Raw genomic sequence first — 22,613 nt, forward strand, 5'->3', positions numbered from 1 at the left:
AATACTTTGTGAGAATGTTTAGCCTGTGAGTTTGAGCAAAGTAATGAATAAAAGTAATGAAAGGAATGTCTTAGTTCCATGGATACACACACGTGGGTGTGCATGTTTCAGGGAAGTGATTCCCCACGCACCCAGCACTGAAATAAAGTAATGCCTCTTTTCTCACACTGAGCTGGCAGTGTGGATCGGGTCCTGCTCCGTAACTTTCATTTTGGTCATTTCTATTGAAGCATAAAGAATGGTTGAAATGAGATCTTTTCCAGCTGTTTCCATCTTGTTTACCTTTTGGGGGACCAAGGTTCTGTGCTGCAGGTGAGCTGGGTGTGTGCAGAGCAGTGCAGCCCCAGAAACCCCTTGGTTTGCCCAAAGGTTGCCATGCCTTGCTCCCAGGTGTGCCCAGCTCTGGCAGGAGAAGGAGCCCGCAGCGCAGTGGGCACCGTGCCCTGCCCAGCCGGGGCTCTCTGGCACAGAGCAGCAGCAGCGCCAGCGCCGTTCAGCTGCTCCTGCCTTGGCTTCCCTGGGACACAGGAGCCTCTGGAAATCAGCACCGCCAGCCGCGTTCCCAGCTTGGAGCAGCTGCTGCTGGCGGGCAGATGCTGCCAGTTCCACTGCTGCCAAAGGGGAAGAAAGGCAGAGCAGGGGAAGAGATGTACATACACAGCAGCCCTGGGAACATCCAATAAACATGCAGATATATGGGGTGATTTGTTAGGAATTACTTCAGCTGCTATGCCAATAGTGCTTTCTCTCCTGGTTCTGGACAATGCTTTGGGCCATTTTCTTGGTCTGGTTTCCTTTGCTTGGGTCCCATCTGAATGCTCACTTGGGGTACAGGCTGTAGGTGCTTGGGGCACTCTTGGAGTTCCTCTTGGATCCCTTCAACAACAGGGTTTGGCCCATGGGGGGAGTTTGTGCTGCTTTGTGTCAGAGGAGAACTTCCGAGGCCATTTTGTGTTTGCTGTAGGGGAGGTTGGTTACTGCTTTGCATAAATTCACAGACTAACATGCTTTGTGATGCTTTGCTTTGTCATACTTTGCTTTGTGATATCAGGGCATGGTTGCCACATCGTCGTGGTGACATCAGAAGGTTGCCTTGTTGCACGGAAGGCCTCAGTGCCAGAGCAGCCCTAGGGCTTGCTGAGATCAGGAGCATCCTCCTGATTGTGGCCTTTGTCAGTGTGTAGCTGCACACTGACAGGAGTCTTGGCTTTTGTAGTGTTGGGGTAAACTTGAACAACAGTGCTACAATGATTGAGCAACTCGCTGCTGCAGTTTGCACCATGTATGGCACTGTTTATTCCGCCTATTTCATGACTAGCCTGGCAAGTAAGTAGAGGTTTCAACTCTATTTAGGTTAGGGTGTAAGCTAACCTGGCTTTTGCATGTCTTCCTGCTCTTTCTTAGTGGCTGGGTTGATTTTGAAAGAGAAAGAGCATTAGGATGCCAGTGGTTTGGTAAAGCTCCTGTCAGGGCGTTCAGCTAAAAAGGGGGTGCCTGTAGCCACAGGGGCAGCATTTGCAAGGGAACCTGCAGGGCTTCCGTTCCCTCCAGGGAGAGTCTGTGGCAGCAGAGTCTGTCATTTCCTCAGTTTGCTGGATCAAGCAGGACAACTTCCAAAATGCAGACTGGGAGGCCTTCTCAGAAGGCCTTCTAAAGACTTTGTAGTTCTCCCCAGAACTGAGGGAAAGCTTCTTTTATTCTAAATTTTGTAATGAAAGGATTTGACTGTCTATTTTGACCCTTGACTGAGTGCTAAAATAGTGATTCCCTTTGCAGTGAAGTGCAAATTCTAAAGCCATGAGTGTCTGCTCCTGAGCCCTGGAGCTGCTGCTGTGCTGTTTCACAGTAGAACTGCCACAGCTCAGGGGGATTTTGGGGAAGCTTTTCTGGGTGACTGTTTTCAGCAACTTAATGGGAATTAGTGCATGCAACTTCTGTTTTTTAAAAAAGTACCTGAAAGACAAGAGAACAAGAGCTGCTTTATCTGTTGAACAGAACAGAAGCATTGAGTGTTGAAGAACAATTTGCGTTTTCTTGATCACGTTTGTATTCATTTACTGGCTAAACAGGCCGAAGTGTAGGCACAACCAAGATTATTGTCCTGATCTCTTGCTGGCTGTGTGAAAGAAGTATGTCACGTGGAGGGATGTTGATAAAGAAAAATACTCTCTGTTTGGGTTGACTTCTTCTCTTCTGTGGGATTCAGCAGCCCAGGCAGTTTTCTCACAGCCCTTGTTCATTTTCCCTTGCCCACTCCAGATCACATGATCCGTGTATTCAGAGGTGCTGATCCTGAGGTGAGTGAGAAAGGAACATTTCATGTTCCTGGTGTTTAAGAATTGTAGAGCAAGCTGTGAGCTTGGCCTGTGGCAGCAGAGTGTAGAGGGCCAGCTGGGTAGGCTGAAAGAAAATCCATTTCCATGTCTGCAGCAGCAATAACAAAGGCATTGCTGGCTTTTTCCTGATTTTCCATTTCAGAACTTTCAAGGAATGAAAAGCTCATTTTGCAGAGAGAATGTTGCTTCTTGATAGTAGCCAGGGCATAATGTCTAATTCAGAACTATTAGCAATTCTGTTGAATTAGCCCATTTAAATTCAGTCACAGTGACTTAGAATCCCATTGTTCTCAAAGTTTCTGATTTGTCCTTAGTACAGCTGGTTGTAGAAATAGAGCTGAATAGAATAAAGTGCTGAATAGAAATAAGGTTATAAATTATAGGTAACTTTCTGTCCCTCACACTGCTGTCTGTCCACAGATCACAGAACCAACAGCAGTCTCTCCTCTGGCTCCCTCTGCTCATGGAAAGGAGGCCAAAGAGGAGGCAAATGAGGTGGATGAGCGCCAGCCTCCAGCTGTGGTCACACCACAGCCTGACCATTCTGAGCCAGTAAGTGCCAGTTGTGTGTGCTGCTGTCTTTGGTGCAAGGCAGAGCTGCAAGTTTCTGACCAGCCGGCACTTGCTGTGGCTGGCTGAGGATGCTGAGTGCTGGAGTCCTGCCAGGACCTGGTGATTGCCCCCAGCCTGTGACAGCTGGACAATGGGCTTTGATCTGTCATGCTTAGGCAGCAGCTTCCTGGCATTTGGACAGGGGCCAGCCTGGAGCATGGATGCTCCCTGATCCCAGAGCAGGGAGCATGTCAAAGACACTGTGCTCAGCCTTGTCAGATACACAGGGGACACTGTGGCGTGGAGGGACCTGTCCCCCTGCACAGACTGGCCAAGTAGCTGCAGGCACAAAAAAATGCTGATCTGACCACACAAGCTCTTTGTGGTGCTTTGTCCCCACAAACTTCTTGGGTGTGCTTACTTGGGACTATTTCAGAGACACGCTGGGGATGTAGAGCTGCTGCTTGAAGTCAGGGATTTTGGTGCCTTTGTTGTCAGGTTGCTCTTCTGCCTCTTCAGGCAGAGCAGCCAGTAGCAGAGCAGATAGGTGCTCTGAGTCTGCCTGTTTCTTGGTCTTTGATAAGCTGCAAGGAGATGACTGTGTTGTCCATGAAGCTGGGGGGGGCATTCTTGTCTAGTGTGGCAAAAGAAACAAAGTGAGTAGTTCTGAACCCTTCTTCTGAGGCAAAAACCAGACATTGCATGTGTCTGTTGATACCTTCTATTGTGTAGTTTGCTTTGAAAACTGCATTGGAGCCTAGAGTGGGAGCAAAGCTGCAAGTCCTTGACTGCTGTCTTGTAATGCTAAAACCAGGATGTACACCTTGCAATGATGCCTGCTGTATCTGAAGTGAAATGGGCACCTTTGTGGCTGGGGAGCTGCGTGGGCCAAAAGGACGCAGGGCTGGCGGCCTTGAGCCGCTGAAGATGAGGCAGCGTGTGGCCAGGGGGCCAAGAAGGGCCAGGGCACGGTGGCCGTGTCAGCAGCAGGGGGGCAGCAGGAGCAGGGCAGCGAGCGTGGCCTGTGCTGGGCAGCGCTGCGGCCACCGCTGCAGTGCTGGGTGCAGCTGTGGGCCCTGGGAAGCAGAAAGTCCTTGAGGGGCTGCAGCGCGTGCACAGAAGGACAGGGGAGCTGGGCAAGGGGGTGCAGCACAAGGCCAGCGAGGAGGTGCTGAGGGAGCTTTAGCCTGGACAATGGGGGCTCATGAGGGACCTTCAGGCAGACTTCCATAGATCCCTGCCTTAGATCCAGAGATCCAATGCTCAGCACAAGGGCTGTTTCCCTGCCAAACATCCCTTCACTGCATCCAAGTGCTTTAGACACTGGAGTAGGTAACACTTTCATATTTTGTTTGTTTATTTGTTTGTTTGTTTGCTAGAAGGAGAAGCCTTGTGTAATTTCTCCTTCTCCAGGGAGCAAGGGAGCTTTTTCTCAATCTTTCCTGCCCTTTTCCAGCACTGGCGGAAACACATCACTTTCAGGTTAACGGCTCCCGTGTCTTTTGGCAGCCCAGGGAATCAGTGTGTGTTGTATTTGGGAATTGAGCAGGAAATCAATGCCCTTGCATTCCAGCTGGTGCTCAGAGATTAGAGGAGCTGGGAGGGGCTGGGCTGCATTTCTGATTCCAGCCACTTTAGCACCATCAGTGTGCTCGAGTCCAAGAGAAGAACTTGCCCGAGCACAGATGCACAAAGAGTGCAGTTCCCAGTGCAACGCTCTGGGTCTGATTGCATTCCATAAGGACCCACACGCTCCAGATTCCCCAAGAGTGTGGGTTACTGAAGCAACAGGAGAGCAAGTTCAGGATGGCTGCAGATCGGGGCACTGCTACCGAGTGTTGATGTGTGTAGTGACAGAAAGGACAGTATTGATTCAGGGTGACCCCCACGTGGTGAATAATGTGCTTTGACTCTATGATTTAGAAGGTTAAACAAATGCTTTCTTAAGCTATGTTATATCACACTAGTACTATATTAAAACTATACTAAAGAGATACTATACTAAAAAGCTACTAAAGAAAAACTTGTGACTGTCTCCAGACAGTCATGACACAGCTTTTATCTAATTGGCTAATCAAGCTAAACAACTATCACTAAAATCCAATTAACAAATCACTTTCAGTAAACAATCACTAGAACACATTCTACATGTACTAAACAACAAGAACAGCAAGTAGAGATAATAATTGTTTTCTCTTCTTCTCTTAAGTTTCTCACTACCTCCCCTTAAAAAAAACCTAGGAGAGAGAATTATATCTCTCTGTGTTCAAAGAATGTAAATACCACAGTACAGTAAAGAGAGATTATAAAAGTGAGATCTGTCTGTCTATCTATTTGAATCTTCCTGGCTCTGCTCCAAAGCAGTGGAAGATGCAAAGCTCACCTAAAGGCATCCCTTCAGGAGAGGAGTAGAGACAAGTTCCATTGACTGATCCTGAGCAGGCAGAGATGTTTCCCCCTCCAGAGATGGTTGTTTTTTCCCCTCATGTTTCCCTACTCCAGCCTTTTCTGACCTGAAGCCTTCTTTTTATCCTTTAAATTTTTGCATGTCCTAAGGGAGTGGAACTATCCCATGCTGTAGTTGGGGTCTGGTGACTTTGCCCATACATGCATTACATGACACATGGTTTCCTTCGCTGGCATCCCCAGGGCTGTGTAAGTGCATTTGTTAATGGGGCCTTATGAGAAACTCTGTTACTGCTGGTCAGAATTCTCAGTTGACAAAAGAGGGAGAAGAAACACCTTGGTCCTCCTCCATTTACTCAGATGGCCATAGAGGTTCTCTGACTTCCATCAGAGATCTTTGCATGCATGCTTATCTCCTGAATGACCCCATTTTCTAACAAGAGTGTAGATGTCAGGAAGGAGGAATGCTGGTGCAGGCCTGAAGGGAATGTGAACTCCAGAAGTGTCTCTCACAAGGAGTGAGCTCACCCAGGAAGCCACCTGCAGGGCCAGGATGGAGCTGTGGGACAGGGCGGGGTGTCAGTCACCACTGAAAGACAAAGAGGACATGGCAGAAGCAGAGGGAGGCCCTCACCAGACCCTTGAGAAATGCCACACCTTCCCTGTCAGCTGCCTGAGAGGCTGTTGGAGCTTCAGCCCCAGATGGCCCCTGATTGTAGGGCCAGGGTCACTTTGGAATCTGTGCCTCCCCACGGGCAGAGAAGGACCCAGCAGAGCAGCAGCACAGTGCTTTGGGAGCGTGTGAGCCCAGCAGTCTTTGAGTCTTGGCCCACAAAGGTCGTACGGGAAGGTGAAACCCATCTTGTCTTGCTTTCTGTGCAGGTGCTTCTAGAGAAAGAGCAGGAGCAGACTGCCTTATCTGAGATGCCATGCCAGATTCAGGGAGAGCTGTTCCCTGCCCGAGAGCAGGAAGAGCAGCTCAGGCAGCAGGTGGAAGAGCCACAGGAGAATGGCCAGGTAAGCCTGACTGGCCAGGGGACAGAGGGAAGGGCAGGAAGAGGGGCATAAACCAGAGCTCCTGGGACTGAGGAGGCCAGGAAGTCTCACAGGCACTGAAAGGACAGAGCCTTGGAATCTGCAGAGACCAGCACCGGGACAGGATGGTTACAGTGGAAGCAGAGCTGGGGAGGGAAGCAGAAAGAAGGGGCTGAATAAATGTGATTTTGAGGCTAAAAGAGGGAAAAGCTGATCTTGATGGCAGCTCTCAGTCACTTGCTCTGCTTTTGTGTGTACAGAACATCAAGGCAGAGCCACAAGCAGAGCTGCCTGAAGCTCAGAGTGACATCATGGCAGCAAAGAGGAGGAATGAAGACATCCAAGAGGAGAAGAATCTCCCTATGCAGAGGGGCAATCAACAAAAACAGGTGAATGAAGGAATGGCAGCCACTCCACACATGAAAGAGAGTCCTTTCCGTTGTTGTTTACAGAAAATTGATGAACAGGTGCAGGCACAGCTGCAGGAAACTGAGGCTAGGATCAAGGCAAGGAAGAAGAGGCTAGATGAAAAAATTAAAATCATCAAAGAGAAAATTAATCGCCTCCTTCAGGAACAAAAGGCTCTAGAAAAGCAAGTGAGTGAAACAGCAATAGCCACTGCAGTCACCCAAGGGGTGGTTTCTGCCCTCCTTGCCTTTCCAGTGCAGAGCAGCAGGGGGTGGGTGATGCCTCTGAGGCCATCCTGATGAGGCCTCTGTCAGAGCTGCTCTGAAGGGCACTTCCTGGTCTGCTGAATCTCAGCTGATGCTCTAGACAGTGGCATTACTCCCTTGGCCATTTAGCCAACACTCATCCGAATGAACTCCTGCTGGCTTCTTCCAGGTGACCTTGTTTCTTGAGGTGTTTTTGCAGGTGAACATGGTCACTCACGTAGATCTGGAATACGAGCTACAAGCTGTCTGTATCCCTTGTGAATCTGCTCCTGTCCTTTTCTTTACTTTCTTCCCAGTCGATGACTCCTGGCTGACGGGGACAAGCTGTAGTCTCTGACTGCTTTGTTCTGTTTGACTTGAGGTGGAAGTGTTGCCATCCTACCTGGCAGCCTGCAGAGAGTTCCAGCAAATGATGGGCAACCAAGAGCCCCGAGGCTGGCATGAGGCCCAGGAACTGAACCATCCAGAGATGCTGCAGGATGAGCACCTCCCGAGGAAGGTGCAGAAAAAGAGAATTTCATGGCAGGAGGTAGAACATTAGAATGAGGAGCTGCAAATGTATCTGCAGACCTAGGAGGGGGAAAGGAGTCTTTGGGAGGAAGTGGAGGGGTCGTTGCTGCAGTCATCCTTTAGAACAAGAAACTGGCTATGACCTCGAGTAAAACCAGCCTTTGGTTTTGACCATTTGGTTTCACAAGTGGACATCCAAAGCAATCCAGTTGAAGAGCTCTGCATGTCGCTGACAGCAGCTTCCTAAGGGCTTGCATTTCAAATGGCAATCTCTCTTGCATTTCAGGGCAATCTCTGCCACACCTTCCTGACATAAACTCATTTCTTGTCTCAGATCTACACTGACTCTGACACTGAAGCTGCTGCAGAAGCAGCAGTGCCGTCCCAAGGAGCCTTTGCTCTCCAGCTGAAGAAGTGGAGCCTGAGCACTTGGTTCACCTCCCGTGCTGACCCAGCTGCTGCTCAGCAACAGGAGATGGCGGGTGACTCCCTGGAGCAACTGAGTACGTCTGGTATCTTTCTTATCTGAGGGACAGTGTATTGTGTGCACGTGTCAGCATAGCTGTACCAAAGGGTTCTCCTCGGTTTAGTGTCACAGAAGTGCTGGCGTTGCTCCGAGGCAGCAAGAGAGAGCTCTGGGTGTTCCTGCTGCCTCTGAGGGCAGCTTAGACTGGCTGGAGTTTGCCTGGGCTTCCCTCTCTGCCAAAGGCAGAAGCAGGGATTGTTCCTGGATCAGCAGAAGGCTGTGACTGCTTGAGTCCTAGCCACTGGCAGAATCCCTGCTGAGATCAGTCTCTAGGAGAACACATCAAGCCCTTTGTGATTCTGCAGCACAACCCAATGAATCTGCTTCTTGCCCTTAACAGCTGCCAGTGCTGTGCTCTCAGATAAGATCTGGTAGGGTTGAGAAGAGAGCCCAGTGGATTCTGTGTCTACCATCACCTGTTGGGACAAAAAGGGCACTGATCTGCGCCTCGGTGTGGCCGATCTCAAAGCCCATCCTATTGTGTCCTGAATGGGGGCAACAGCTTGTACAGGGCTCAGGCTCCCTCTGGCTTCTTCCAGTCAGTGCCTGTCAGTGCTCATGCTTGGGCTTTGCCAGCCTTGTTGTGGTCGCTGCCCTGCCCCTGAGGGCTGGTGGGAGTGCAGAGGCTGGAGCCTTCCTTAGCTGGGAGGGTCCCGCTGCTGCCCGGCTGCTGCAGCGCGGAGCTGCCTGAGGCAGCAGCCCCTTCTCTGGGCCGGCTGCTGCGTCGCACGGCCCGGACTCACAAGAGGGTCAGCATCTCCTCTGGGCAGCTCTCTGTGTCACAGGGCGCCTGAGGAGCACTGCTGTCCTCTGTGCCCATGCCCGCCGTGCCGAGTTGGGAGGATGGGGACGTGTGCGGTGCCGAGAGGGCGAGTGCAATGGGAGCGACTGATCCGCGCTGTCGGGGTGGAGAGAAGCGGCGTGGTTCTTCACGCGGGGCACGGGCAAGGGCGTCTTTGAGCTCAGCCTGCTCATAAAGGGTGAGGGCCCTGACGCTGAAAGCCCCGTCGGGATTGCTTCTAGCATGAGCTGCTCTGGTTTACAAACGCAGAGGCATTCTTCTGGCAAACTGCTGCAAGCTGGAAAAGATGGGAACACTTGGCAATAATTCCTCCTGTTCTGAACTTGACATCTGTTCAGAGGAATTGATTCTAGATGTCCAGGTGCATTTAATCTTAGCAAGTAGGAAACCTTTTCTAAATCTCACAGTGTTTATTCCCAAGAAAACAAAGGCACTGTTAGTCCCAGCTCTCCTTAATGTTTCTAGATGACAAACTTACTTGCCTTGGTAGGTGTTCTCTTCTGGTCTCAGTCTCTGAATGTATCTCCCTGTGCTTCCCTGTGTGTCTGCTGTCAAGAGGTCTCTCACTTCAAAGGATGCTAGAAATCAGTCTCTGTGCCAGCCACTTGTGCTGTGGACCTGCTGTTCTTTTCTTGTTGTTCCAGTTCCTGTTCCTGTTGTTGTTAGCCAGCTGTCCACAAAGGGAGGGCTCAGAGCCCCAGACAGTGGGGCTGCCTTTTGTATCTCCTAGAAGCTGGGATCTCTGCTTTAAAGTGAACATCTTGCATTTTGTTTCCCTCAGGGAGAATGGCGAAGATGGAAAATCCTATTATAAAATACATTGAACTGGAAAATATTGGCAGTGGGTGAGTCCAAGCAATGTTAATTTTACCAAACTATGCATCAGGTGTTTTGCTGGTGGAATAGGTATCAAGTGTGAAGTCAGACAAGCTGCAAATGTGTTCAGGCACTGGGCTTAGATTGTCAGTGCTGATCAGAATTTCTAAGTGTGCTCAGAAGGCATTGTCAAAGACATCTCCATGCTTCCAGTGTCCTGCAGGTCTTAGGCATTTACAGCACAGATCTCCTGCGTGGGCTGGCTTTCACTGCAAGATCTAAATGGCTTCTCCTTTCTCTGCTTCTGTTTTGTTTCTAGGACTTTTGGAGATGTTTGTAAAGCACTCGACACTGCCACAGGAGGAGAGGTAACTGTCAACAGCACCTGCAGACTCTGCTGCACTCGAGGGCTTTCCCCTCTGGTGTGAGCTGTGGCTGGAGCTTTGGGCAGAGCTGTGCTGAAAAGGCACAAGAAGCACAGACTGGTGCCAGCCCGCAAAATGCATTTGGGACTTTGTCCTCCTCAGCTGCCAGAAGGAAGGCACGGAGGGCAGCGGCTCCTTTCAGAGAAGGACGCGCTCACTCGCTCTCCATTGCTGAAACAAAGGTGGTGCCTTCGAGCACCTCACTGCTCTTTGGGGCTACAGCTTCAGAGTCCTGAAGTCTCATTTCTGGCTGCCAGCAAATACATCTGAAAGTTACTGGTGGTTCCTTAGCCACCTGCTGCACTTGGGAACTGCACACAGGGAGAGATCTGCAAGGCGTCCCTGAAAGCCCTAAGCCCTGCCCATAGCCCAAGATGTATCCACAGAGTTTTAAGGCATGGATTGCTTCTTCTGAGTCGCAAACAAAGCAGCAGAGAGTGTGGTCAGAGCTTTGTGGGTGATAACTGAGACACTGCTGTTACCAAGTGGTCAAGGCAAAATGTCAGTGGCCCCACATGTCCTGTAACTGGCTCCCAAGGGAGCAGAGAAATGGGCTGTTGGAACGTCAGTTCCTAATTACTGCAGTGCCTAATCACAAGGCAGTTTGGCACAGCTCAGCTGTGTCATTGCAAAATCACTCGCTCCATGTGCCTTGTGGTCTCGTGCCACCAACCTCTCAAGTTACTGATTTTCAATGTCATTTTAGGTGGTCATAAAGAAAATACATCTTCAAGGACTGAGGAAGAAGGAACTAAAAGTCAATGAACTCATGGTCATGAAGGTGAATAAGAATCCCAACCTGGTCAATTGTTTAGACAGGTGAGTTGTGCTTTTGTCCCATGAATGTTTGTTCACATATTGCAAACATGCAAGGTAAAATCCCACTTTGGTCACTGGCAGAAAATAGAGCTGTAATTATTGGCTAATTATAACTGCTCTTTTCATCTCCAGTGGATGGGAAGAGATTGCATTTTGTCTGCATGACTCTTCGCTGGCACATGGTATTGGAAAATTGTTCAAAAACCCGGATGAGTCGTGTCTTACTAAATCAATGATCTCTATATTCACAGCCACCACTTTGTTTTGGAGCTTGATTTTTTTCAAGTGTCTTCTTAGGTCCAGGTAAACTAACAAGGATTTCCCTTGGATTGTTGCCACTGTTTTCCATTGCTATGCATGCCAGGAAGACTAGGTGCTTTTTTCCAGAAACACCATGCGTGACAGGTTTTTTATCTGGGCTGTTACTAAACTGCACATTTTGCTTGCTGCCCATCTAAGACATCTCCTTTTTCACAGCTGTGCCTTTCTCCTTGAGACTGCACGGATGGCAAACAAAGCACAGCCAAGAGGGAATGTCTATTCCTTTATTTTGTCTTTGTCTCAAAGGGACCTGAAAAGAAGAATCAACCCGTCTTTTCCACACAGCAACCTAGCCATGTACATTCATCTCCACGCCCTTGTTTCCTTCTTTCAGCTACCTTGTGGGTGAGGAACTCTGGCTGGTTATGGAGTACATGGATGGAGGCACTCTGAGCAATGTCATCAGCAAGACCTACCTGTCTGAAGATGAGATGGCAGCCATCAGTCGGGAGGTCAGCAATCCCATCCGTGTTTCCAAGGGCTTGGGCAGGATTGTCTGGGAAACAGGGGCTCAGAGCTGGAGTGATTTCCTGTGCCAAGCTTTGTTTCTGTGTTGCTGCTATTCTATGGGCAAGTAAAAGCATCTCAAGTGAAAGGCCTGCCAGTGCCCCTGCACTCCCTGTACTCAGTGCCAGTACTCTTATCTCCTGCTGTTGTATTCTCGCTCTGTCTCTTGTATTTGTATTTGCTGTTCTCCACCTTGCCTCTCTAAATGTTTGCCTGGAGTCTGTCTTCACTGCATTCCTTGCCTGTACAAGCAGAGGTGCTGGTGGCAGGATTTGAAATGATCAGCAAAGAAAAAAGACTCATGTCTCACAGTCCTCAGCTGAAAAGGATAGTAGTGCAGCCAAAATGCTCTTTGCTTCCGGAAAGTGACTGGTGGGATATTTCCAAGCCTGTGCTGAGGCCAGCAAGAAAATCTTTGTCATGCAGCCTCCCACACAAAAGCGATCCGCTTCACACCAAAGGGACGGCTTTTCCTTTCAAAACCCCTCCTTTGTCCTCTGCATGGAAAAAGCACGTCCACTGCAGCAGGAGTCATCCTGGCTGGTTTGCAGAGCACAGCCTACAACAGCAGGTGCTGTTGCTCTTTCAAAAGCTGATGTGCCTTTCCTTAGAAAGGTCCTGCTCTGCAAAAGTTGGAGCAGCAAGCTCTTCCTCTCAGTGGCCATTACTGTTCTGCCATTACTCCCCATTCCCCTGGAGAGGGAATCTTTTAGATTCTTTGTTTCCTTTCTTGTGTGATGAAATCACATCACTCATTTTTGCCCTCCTGTTTCTGTTTTCTCGCTCAGTGCCTGCAAGGACTGCATTTTCTGCACTCAAACCGCGTCATCCACCAAGATGTGAAGAGCTGCAACATCCTTCTCAAAACCGACGGCTCTGTCAAGCTGGGTCAGTATATTTTGGTCAGGTGCAGCGTTCCAGGAATGTGGGTGTGGGGCTGCTTGGAGTGACTGCCAGCTCCCCAGAAATGGTGCTGGTGGCAGTGCAGGGACCCCTGCTGCGAGCTGAAGGCACCGTTGCAACGTGCACAGAGGTATAAGGAACCACAAGCAGTCAAGAGTGGCGTTGCTCTGTGTGTGTCCCTTCCAGACAGAGGGAGCTACAATCTAAAGCTTCAGGGGCATAAAGTCCACTGCTGTGAGCAGCCTTAAGAAACCTGGGTTTTTTTGGAAACGGCCAATTCCATACTCCCTTGGCTAAAGCCTCAAGGAAATCGAGCGTGCGCAGTTCTCCAGGAGATTCAACAGCACATTCTTAGCCTGAGAGTGGGGAATTCTTTTGCTTGGTTTCCTAATTGGAGCTGGCTTTCATGGTTTGTTGTTTTCTCTACAGCTGACTTTGGCCTCTTTGCTCAGCTCACCCCTGAGCAGGGCAGGTGGAGCTGCGTGGCCGGCACTCCTGGGTGGCTGGCGCCTGAAGTGGTGACAGGTCAACCATATGGCCCCAAAGTGGACATATGGTCTTTGGGAATCGTGGGCATCGAAATGGTGGAACGAGAAGTTCCTTACTGGAATGCAACTCCTGTCTTGGTAAGGTGCAAATACTCACTGATCCCACTGTCTTTCTCACCTGTCCCATGTTCTGTGTGCCATTGGACAAAATCCCATTGTCATCTGCTGGCACCACTTCCACCAAGGTCTCCTTCTAAAAATGCCCCTGCAACACATCAGCATCTGCTGTAGCTTTGGTTGTATCAGAAAGGGAAGTGGCAGTTCAGAAACCTAACCAGTTCAGAAACCTGCCATTTTGGCCTCCAGCCATGCCTGACATTTCTCACTTGTTTTTTGAACAATGTTGGAACTCTGTTTCTGAAGGACAAGAATTTTTCAGTGGAGAGGGTAGACATGTGATAAATATCCTGAGAAATGGAGGTTAGACCTTCCCAGTTTCAATTTTATAGAAAACATAAGAAAAAAAGGAAAAAGAAAAGTAAACAAAAAAGAAAAAGAGAAAAAACCTACTACCAAAGCAATGCCCAAGCAGTTCTGCTTGCTTTCTCATTTTTGAAACACAGCTCTTCTCTTCCATTCTGTAGCATCTTTTCCAAATGCTGTGGGTCTTCGAAACTTTCAGGCTTTCAAGTCATCTGTACATGGTTCAGTCATGTGTGTGGGTGGCCTGGATAAGTTTAGGATGTGTTTTTCTCCGACTGCAGTTAGAATTGTTTGCCAAACCCTTGGCTGTTTCTTGGTACTTTAACAAGTTGATGAGCTTGCAGGCAGGTGCCTGGGCTGGGATCCAACGTGGGCAGTTGACACCGGTGCTGTGTTTCTTTACCACAGGAGCAGGGCCATCCCTGGCCTGCACAGTTCTAATGACAGGGAGGACTCCAGCTCCCCACCATGGCCAGTGGCTGAGCTCAGCTGAGAGTCAGGATAAAACCCTCTTTGTCACCTCTGGTGATGTGGGAAAAGGAAAGAAAGCCGCATAAATTATTTGTACACAAGGGGAGTGCATTGCCATTTCTGGATTTGAAATTCTCCTTTGGGTTAAAGAGGATAATAGCAAAGTCTCTTTGGTCACCATCTATTTCAGTGCCACAAGCACAGAGTTATCGTTACAGTGGTGGGCATTTTTATGGAGACTCCAAGGCCTCTTGCCATTCATATTTTTGTCTATTTGAGATGGATTCTTGAATAGTTCCAAGTTGGTGTCCTATGTTTCTAAATACCATCTTGCAAAAGCAGAATGAGCTCTGTCCCTCTGACTTGTCAGCATGTTAGAGCTTGGTTCCACACGAACCACACTGGATAACGATCAGCCAATGTCTTGCCAATCTACACTGTAATTCCTTGGCCTGAGGAGTATCAGAAAGACCTGCTGAGCTCCATGGACACTGTCAGCTGCATGGAAGTGAGCATCCTTGGCCTTGCTGAAGAAACTGGAGCTCAGCTTAGGTTAGATGCTCTTGAGCAGGAGAAAGGCTGGGATCGTCAGGTGTTTCCAGAGGCCAGCGTGCCCAGAGGGACTGAGCTCTGGGGAGCAGCTGGATGTTTCTGCACATCATGGAAAGGGATTGCCAGACAGCTCAAGCCTCACCACAGGCAAACACTCCCCAGCTCTTCTCAGGCAACATTTGCTTTGGGTTTCAAGTTGTTCCCACTTGTCTGTCTGTGAAGATGCCCCTAAAACCACAAGGCAAGCCTCTCAGAACTGGTGTTACATTTCCAGAAATGAAGAAAAGAAGCCCAAACACAAGAAAGTTGCTAAGGCCTGGTTTTTAGAGAGGAACTTACCCCACTGTGCAGTTTCTTCTCACTGGGAAACATGCTTCAAACTGGCGCATGAGGGTGTAAAGGCCACAGAGTCTCTTCTGCTTCTTGTGCAGTGCTGCTGAAACACTCAGTGATCGTGTTTCTCTCCTAGCCCAAGCCACATTCTGCACGTCACCAAGCCAGAGCCTGGTGATGTGGAGAGCCTGCCAAAACCTCCCATTTGTTTCCTGGCACTTTCTGGGATGGGCCTACCATTAATGCATTGACTTGAGTAGCCAAATGAGTAGAGGGTGACCGTAGGGATGGAACCTCTCCTTCTGATTTGACCATGAAAAGTTTTTCTTTTCCATGTAAGGAAAGCAGAAATTTTCAGGCTGCTGAGAGACAGAGCTGCAGGTGGCTCCTGTGTGTCCAAGGAGGCGTCTTCATCCCAGTACATTTGTGCATGCATCTTAATGTGTCTGTGTTGAAGATGAGATTCCAAATGTTTGTTTCCTTACCTGAGGAACACCTGGTGGATTTCCTTTCTTTCCTTCCAATTCCCATTGTTTTCAAGAACAAAGCAAAAAGCTTGATTAGTTTTGTTTTATGGCAGCTGCTCTTAAGGGACCAAGAAGCACTGCAGAGATACTTTTCCATGTACTAACCCTTGGATATAGTAGAGTTAGTATAGCAAAGTCCTTCTTCCAAAAAGCCTCTCAAGCTGGTATGAATCTTCAGGGAAGGAAATGTGCTTGTGGTGATGTAGTTCCCACTAACTAGGTCAGTCAATGAAATCAGCTGCCAAGGCAAGATCTGTGGGATGTTGGAAAAGCTGTGGCTGCATCGGAGTTTGGGTTTTTGGTTGGTAAAGGAAAGTCATCTCTGGGTCTCTGCCAGGGCAGAAACTGCCACTGCAGAGTGGAGCTTAATCAATGGGACCCAGGAGAGCAGTTACAGATAGGAAAGAAGCAGGTGTAGCCTGGTGTCTCCTTTTTCCCCAGCCTCAACTCCTGATAGCCACAGGAGGAAGACAAAAGCTGCAGCAGCCCAACCTATTCTCATCTTGCCTGCGTGACTTCCTGAGCTGCTGCCTGCAGAGAGACGAGGCGCGGCGCTGGTCTGCCAAGGAGCTCCTGCAGGTAAAATGTGAAGGGGCTGCAGGTGAAACAGGGTCTGAGGGACGGGCTCCTCCTCCACTCAAGTCCAAGGCATCAGATGAGCCCCCTTCCTCCTCACCTCCACTCTTGGTGCTCTTCAAATGAAAACAGTGAGGAATCCTAGACTGGGCTGGGCTGGCAGGGCCCTGTAAAGGTCCTGTGGTGCAAGTGTCCTGCAATGAGCAGGGACATCTTTAAAGAGATCAGGTTGCTCAGAGCCCTTTGCCACCGGAGCCGGAATGGTTGCAGGGATGGGGCACCTACAAGCTCTTGGGGCAAGCTGTGCCAGGGTGGCACCATGCTCCAAGTAAACAAGTTCTTCCTTAGACCTACTCTGATTTGATGCCCTTTGTGTTTAAAAATATTTGTCCATATCCTATTGTAACCGACCCTGTTAAAGATGTCCCCCACTTTCTTCAAAGCTACTCTGAAGTCTTGGAAAGTGGCAATAAAGTCTCCCTGGGGCCTATTCTTCACAAAACTGAATAACTCCACCTCTTCTCCGCATTTCCTGAGCAGAGAGGTGCTCTGTCCTCTGACTGTTTCTGTTGCTGTCTTTTCTAATTTGGTGGAGTGTTCAGTTTTATCTAATGGCAAAAGAATTGAAGCAGAGCAATGCAGGGTACAGAGACATGAAATGGTGGTGGAGGAACCCAAAGAAGCCAGTCCCAGCTGAGCAGTCAGAGATTTGGCTGTGGCAGGAGGGGCTGTGGGGGCTCACTGTGAGCCTCTGAGGGGCCCTGGTTTGTGCCCCCCAGCCCACCCTTGGAGGTTTCTGGCACGCAAACAGGGACAGCTGGGAGGGACTTGTCCCAGCCCCATCTGCTGCCTGGCACGCTCAAGCAGACGGGAACTGCGCCAGGGTTACTGCCAGGTTGTGTGGCAGAGAGGGAACTGCAGGACCCAGTGCCACTGGGCTGGCCCTGCTGGGAAGGAAGGTGCCATCCAGCACACGAGGGGCAGGGCATGGAAAGGTAGACATTGCTTTCTGTCCCTGGGGGAATTAGCACAGTGCCTGTCTTTCAAAGACAGGGACCTATGTGAGTCATTGGAGTTTCCTGAAAGGAAGATAACCCAGGGACAGAAAGCACCATTTCTAGAGCACTGGCAGGGCAAAGATCCCAACAAGATAAACAAACCTGAATAAATGGATGAGCGGGATTCTGGGCCAGGTTTGCCTGTGATGGCAGGGTCCTGCACATGACTGCTGGTAGCAGATGGTGCCATTGCTCCTCTTTCTGGGTCTTTTTAGGACCCAGAGCAATCCAAATTGAGCCTGTGAAGTACTGAGCTTGGAAAGTAATGGTTCACTCTTCACTGTTCTTTGTCTTTTTGTTGTTTGTTTGTTTGTTTTGGTTTGTTTTTTAATTTGTTTGTTTTCTTTTTTTTGTTTTTGTATTTGTTTTTGGGTTTTGGGGTTTTTTTGTGAACAGCATCCATTTGTAACATCAGCTGAGGCTGCATCCACCCTGAGACCACTCATCATCTCAATGAAGAGGAGGATGGAGAAGCAAACAGTGCTATAATCATATCAGGACCATTTTCTCCATAGCCATCTTAGAGTAGGATTTAGAGTAGGACTGTAGAGTAGGATTTAGAGTAGGAGTATGTGGAGAAAAGACAAAAGACTGCACAATTCAATGTGAATCAAGGACAAGCCATTTATTGTGCTTCTAAGCATAGTTTATAATTAGTTCCTATCCTAAAGGTTTCTATAGACATGCATTGTTTGGTTGGTTGCTGCACTTTGTCCAGCATCTCTTGACTGGTAGCTCTATTTTGTCCTGAGGCAAGCACGCATCTTTTCCTTAATCTAATTGGTAGATGCTGTAAGGGTCATTTTATTTGGGTTGCTACCCCTTTGTCTGTCAGCAACTCTTCTGCTTCACCTTTTTATCCACAAAGTTGAATGCAGCTTTATTAAAAACCTAACCTAGTTCTAGAAGGTTAGTTAGTTTAGTTAGCTCCAGAGGTTAGGCTGGTTCATTTAGTGCCTGTCCATTTTTCTGCAAATACCACCCTACAGGATTATAGAGTAGGATTGTAAAGAAATAAAGTTTCTGAAACTTTAACTCATCTGGAAGAATCCTTTCTTTCTCACCCTGTGAACAAGCTGAGCATTTCCTTCTGACTTGTCAGCTGTCTATTAAAGGTGCAAATGGCTTCTTTGGTGTTGTGAAAAGTACATATTACAGGATAGGCTCTTCACAGATATTAAAATGAACATATATATATATATATAAATTAATATACTATATGTGTTATGTTATCTTAGTCAGTAGTACTGTATTTTTTTCAGTAGTGTGGTATGTTGCGGTGTGATGTCATGGTTTGCCTCAGATACCCCAGGTTCCTCCCTGATAATTCCCTGCCAGGTGTGTCAATCATCCCTCCTTTCCACACCCTGACCCCTGCTGAGCGCTGTCTGTCAATCCTGGCATTCCAGAAGGGCGGCGAGTGATTGGCAGAATTCAAAAGATGCCCTCCCCTCCTGGAAGGACATTGGGCCATCCAGGTGTTCTCAGTCCCTTGAGACTTCCCCGCCCCGTACCTGGCTGGTGGTCCCCTGTGTTCCTTCCCTTGCCCTCTCCCCCGGCTAAAAGGGCGAGCAAACCATGCGGTTGGGAGTTCTCCTGGAGCCGTTGATGGATTCAGAGGCCTGTGGGCCAGGAATAAAGCTCTGGATCGAAACCCTCCATCAGAACCAACTCCTTTCCTTCACCTCGCCTTAAAGCTTCTCCACCAAAGGTAAACCTGAACTCCTGCATGCCTGGACTTGCCTCCAAGCGCCCAGCTGCAGCATCCAGCCAGCCAAAAGTGTCTCTGGGGTAAAATTCCACAGTTGCTGCTATTTGGTCAAGCAGCAAAGGCCAGACAAGCTCATGTATGTCCCGTCCGGCTATATTCACAGAATCACAGAATTTCTAGGTTGGAAGAGACCTTCAAGATCATCGAGTCCAACCCATGTTCTAACACCTCAACTAGATCATGGCACCAAGTCCACATCCAGTCTTTTTTTAAACACATCGAGGGATGGTGACTCCACCACCTCCCTGGGTAGATGATTCCAGTATTTGATCACTCTTTCTGTGAAAAACTTCCTCCTTAATTCTAGCCTGTATCTCCCTTGGCGCAGCTTGAGACTGTGTCCTCTTGTTCTGTCTGTTGTTGCCCGGAGAAAGAGACCGACCCCCAGCTCACCACAGTCACCCTTCAGGACGCTGAAGAGAGTGATGAGGTCACCTCTGAGTCTCCTTTTCTCCAGGCTGAACAACCCCAGCTCCCTCAGTCGTTCTTCACACGGCTTGTGTTCCAAGCCCCTCAGCAGCCTCGTTGCTCTCCTTTGGACACGCTCAAGCATCTCAACGTCCCTCCTAAACTGAGGGGCCCAGAACTGGACGCAATACTCAAGGTGTGGCCTCACCAGTGCCGAGTACAGGGGAAGAATGACCTCCCTGCTCCTGCTGGCCACACTATTCCTGATACTAGCCAGGATGCCATTGGCCTTCTTGGCCACCTGGGCACACTGCTGGCTCATGTTCAGCTGACTGTCAACCAGCATGCCCAGGTCCCTTTCCTCCTGAGCACTGTCCAGCCACACCATCCCCAGCCTATAACGTTGCAGAGGGTTATTGTGGCCAAAGTGCAGGACTCGGCACTTGGACTTTTTGAACTTCATCCCATTGGATTCTGCCCATCCATCCAACCATTCCAAGTCCCTCTGCAAAGCCCTCCATCCCTCTGACAGATCGACACATGCTCCCAGCTTAGGGTCATCTGCAAATTTGCTAATGAATGACTCTAAGCCCTCATCCATGTCATCAATAAAAATATTAAACAGAACTGGCCCCAGCACAGAGGCCTGAGGGACACCACTGGTGACTGGCCGCCAGCTGGATGCAGCACCATTCACCACCACTCTCTGGGCCCGGCCATCCAGCCAGTTCCTAACCCAGCAAAGAGTGCTCCTGTCCAAGCCACGGGCTGCCAGCTTGTCTAGGAGTGTGCTGTGGGAGACAGTGCCAAAGGCCTTGCTGAAATCCAAATAAACAACATCTACTGCCTTCCCTGCATCCACTAGGTGGGTTACCTGGTCATAAAAGATGACCAGGTGGGTCAAACATGACCTACCCCTCCTAAAGCCATGCTGACTGGGTCTGATACCCTGGCCATGCTGTAAATTCTGTGTGATGGCACTTAATATAAACTGTTCCATTATCTTGCCAGGTACTGAGGTCAGGCTGACTGGTCTATAATTACCAGGATCCTCCTTTGCACCCTTGTTGTGAATGGGTGTCACATTGGGCAGCTTCCAGTCATCCGGAACCTCACCAGTGAGCCAGGACTGCTGGTAAATGATGGAGACTGGCTTGGCAAGCTCATTTGCCAGCTCTCTCATTACCCTGGGCTGGATCCCGTCTGGTCCCATAGATTTATGAACATCCAAGCATTCAAGTGGTTCTTTGACTGCCTCTTCTTGGATAATGGGGGGACCATTCTGCTCCCTGACACCATCAACCATTCCAGGCGGGCCGGTGTCTTGAGGGCAAGTCATCTTCCCACTAAAAACTGAGGCAAAGTAGGCATTAAGCACTTCTGCCTTCTCCTCATCTGGAGATGCTAAGTTCCCTCCCTTGTCCAATAAAGAACAAAGGCTGGTCTTACCCTTCCTTCTAGCATTAAGGTATTTGTAAAAACAGTTTTTATTATCCTTTACAGAAGTTGCCATTCTAAGTTCAAAATGAGCTTTGGCCTCCCTATTTTTTTTTCTGCATGCTCCAGCAGCCTTCTTGAATACTTCCTTAGAGACCTGACCCTCCTTCCAATGCTGATACATCCTCTTTTTATTCCTAAGTATCTCCAAATAAAAAAATATTGGTAATTATTTCAGTGGTAAATATAGTTTTAGGTTATAACATTATGTAAAATAGAAGCTATGCGATGTAAGATGCTTTTTTAACTAGCTCAAGAAAGGGATGGGATAATCAAGAAATTCTTTGCCCAGAGATAACAGCAACAGGACACCTAAAGCCCCAAGAGAAGAATTCTTGCGTCCTTATTGGAAAAGACCAACTTTCTTCCACCTCCTTCGCGACTTTGAGGAGCCAACTGGATTAAGGGGGAGTACTTGACAATAACCAGAGAACACCCTTTGTTTGAAAAGAATTTATGCATCATGGATGAGATATATGAATATGCAACAGGCTATTGCTTTTAAGGGCTAATCCTTTGTTAGCCTGCGTGCTTTCGGGGCATAATTGCCCAGGAGGCACCAGGACTGTCTGTATGTCTTTGTTTTTATTGTCCTTTACTGTTCTAACTCTGATTGTCTGAATTCTTATTACTCTAACTTTTATTACTATCTTAATAACCATTTTATTGCTATTAAACTTTTAAAATTTTAAAACAAGTGATTGGTGTTTTTTGCAGTGTGCTTTGAAAGTTGGGAAGACTCTTCATTCATCATCTCCAGAGCACACTGCCCTTGGCCAGCACACTGGCCCGTTTTGGTTCATGTGTGACCCTTCTAGTTGAGGCAGAAAGGACAATGGCATTTGAAGACAAAACCAAAGGAAGAATGAGGCAGCCCAAACATCTTGTGCAGATGCAGGCCTTCAGCTGTGACTAGAGAGCATTGGGGTTCCTGCCACTTGGATTTGTATCCCTAGGTGCAATGTCTTTGGCGGGAGGAGAGCCTTGCTCAAGTGAGAAAGCAGAAAGATCAGAGAGGGTGCTCGGGAAGGTCTCCTGTGGTGCGGAGCTGTCAGCGCCTGTGAGGTGAGAGCGGGCCCGGCCTTGCCCGGGGTGGAGCCCCAGCAGAGCCCCGGCAGAGGCCGGAGCAGCCTGAGCCCCGGCAGAGGCCGGCTGGAAGGAGGCCCTTGGAGCTGCAAGAGGCAGAGCCGGGCCCTGGGTGCCTGTTCCTGGGAGCGGGCGAATCCTCCGCTCTCAGAGCCCAGGTGGCAGCTGGCTGCTCCCGAGGGGAAGCGCAGCCGTGCTGGGCACAGCCCAGCCTGGAGGCATTGGCCGTCCGGAGTGTGCCCAGGAGCAGGGAAAGGCCAAGGGCAGCCGAGGGCCGCTGGGCTGGCTGAGGATTCCTCCTCTCCTGCCGGCTGCCCTGCAACTCCTGGCAAAGGTCAGCAGTGTGTGCAGCACTCTGGGCACCGGGGCAGGGAGCCGGGCTGCTCGGCAGGCTGGAGCACAGGGCAGCCTCCTTCAGGCCCGGCACTTGTGCCAGGGGAAGCGAGGCCAGCGTGAGGCAGGGACAGCTTGGCAGGGCACATCTGCAGGAGCCAGCGCCTCACGCAGCTCTGGCAGGAAGCGCCTGCAATCCTGCAGTTCTGCACTGAGCCAGAGCAAAGGGCTGAGATGCAGAGTGTTTGGCAGAAATATTCAGGCCCCCCAGGCCAGCCTGCTTTGTGCTCTCTGGTGCACAGCAAGCGCTGTGCAATGCAGCTCTGAGCTGCTGGGAGAGAGGGAGTCAGGGATGTGCCTGAGGTGAGTCAAGGGGTTAGCTGAAAATGTAATTAGGG

General features: G+C 49.3%; 1 pseudogene; it reads left to right on the forward strand.

Annotated features, from left to right (window-relative positions):
* The first annotated feature begins 1,004 nt into the window (after positions 1–1,004).
* Positions 1,005–17,965, forward strand: LOC139605364 (serine/threonine-protein kinase PAK 3-like; annotated as a pseudogene).
* The last annotated feature ends 4,648 nt before the right edge of the window (positions 17,966–22,613 follow it).

The sequence above is a fragment of the Agelaius tricolor genome, unplaced genomic scaffold (genome assembly GCF_023055355.1).
Source record: "Agelaius tricolor isolate 1412-34295 unplaced genomic scaffold, bAgeTri1.0.p SCAF_65, whole genome shotgun sequence".
Lineage (NCBI taxonomy): Eukaryota > Metazoa > Chordata > Aves > Passeriformes > Icteridae > Agelaius > Agelaius tricolor.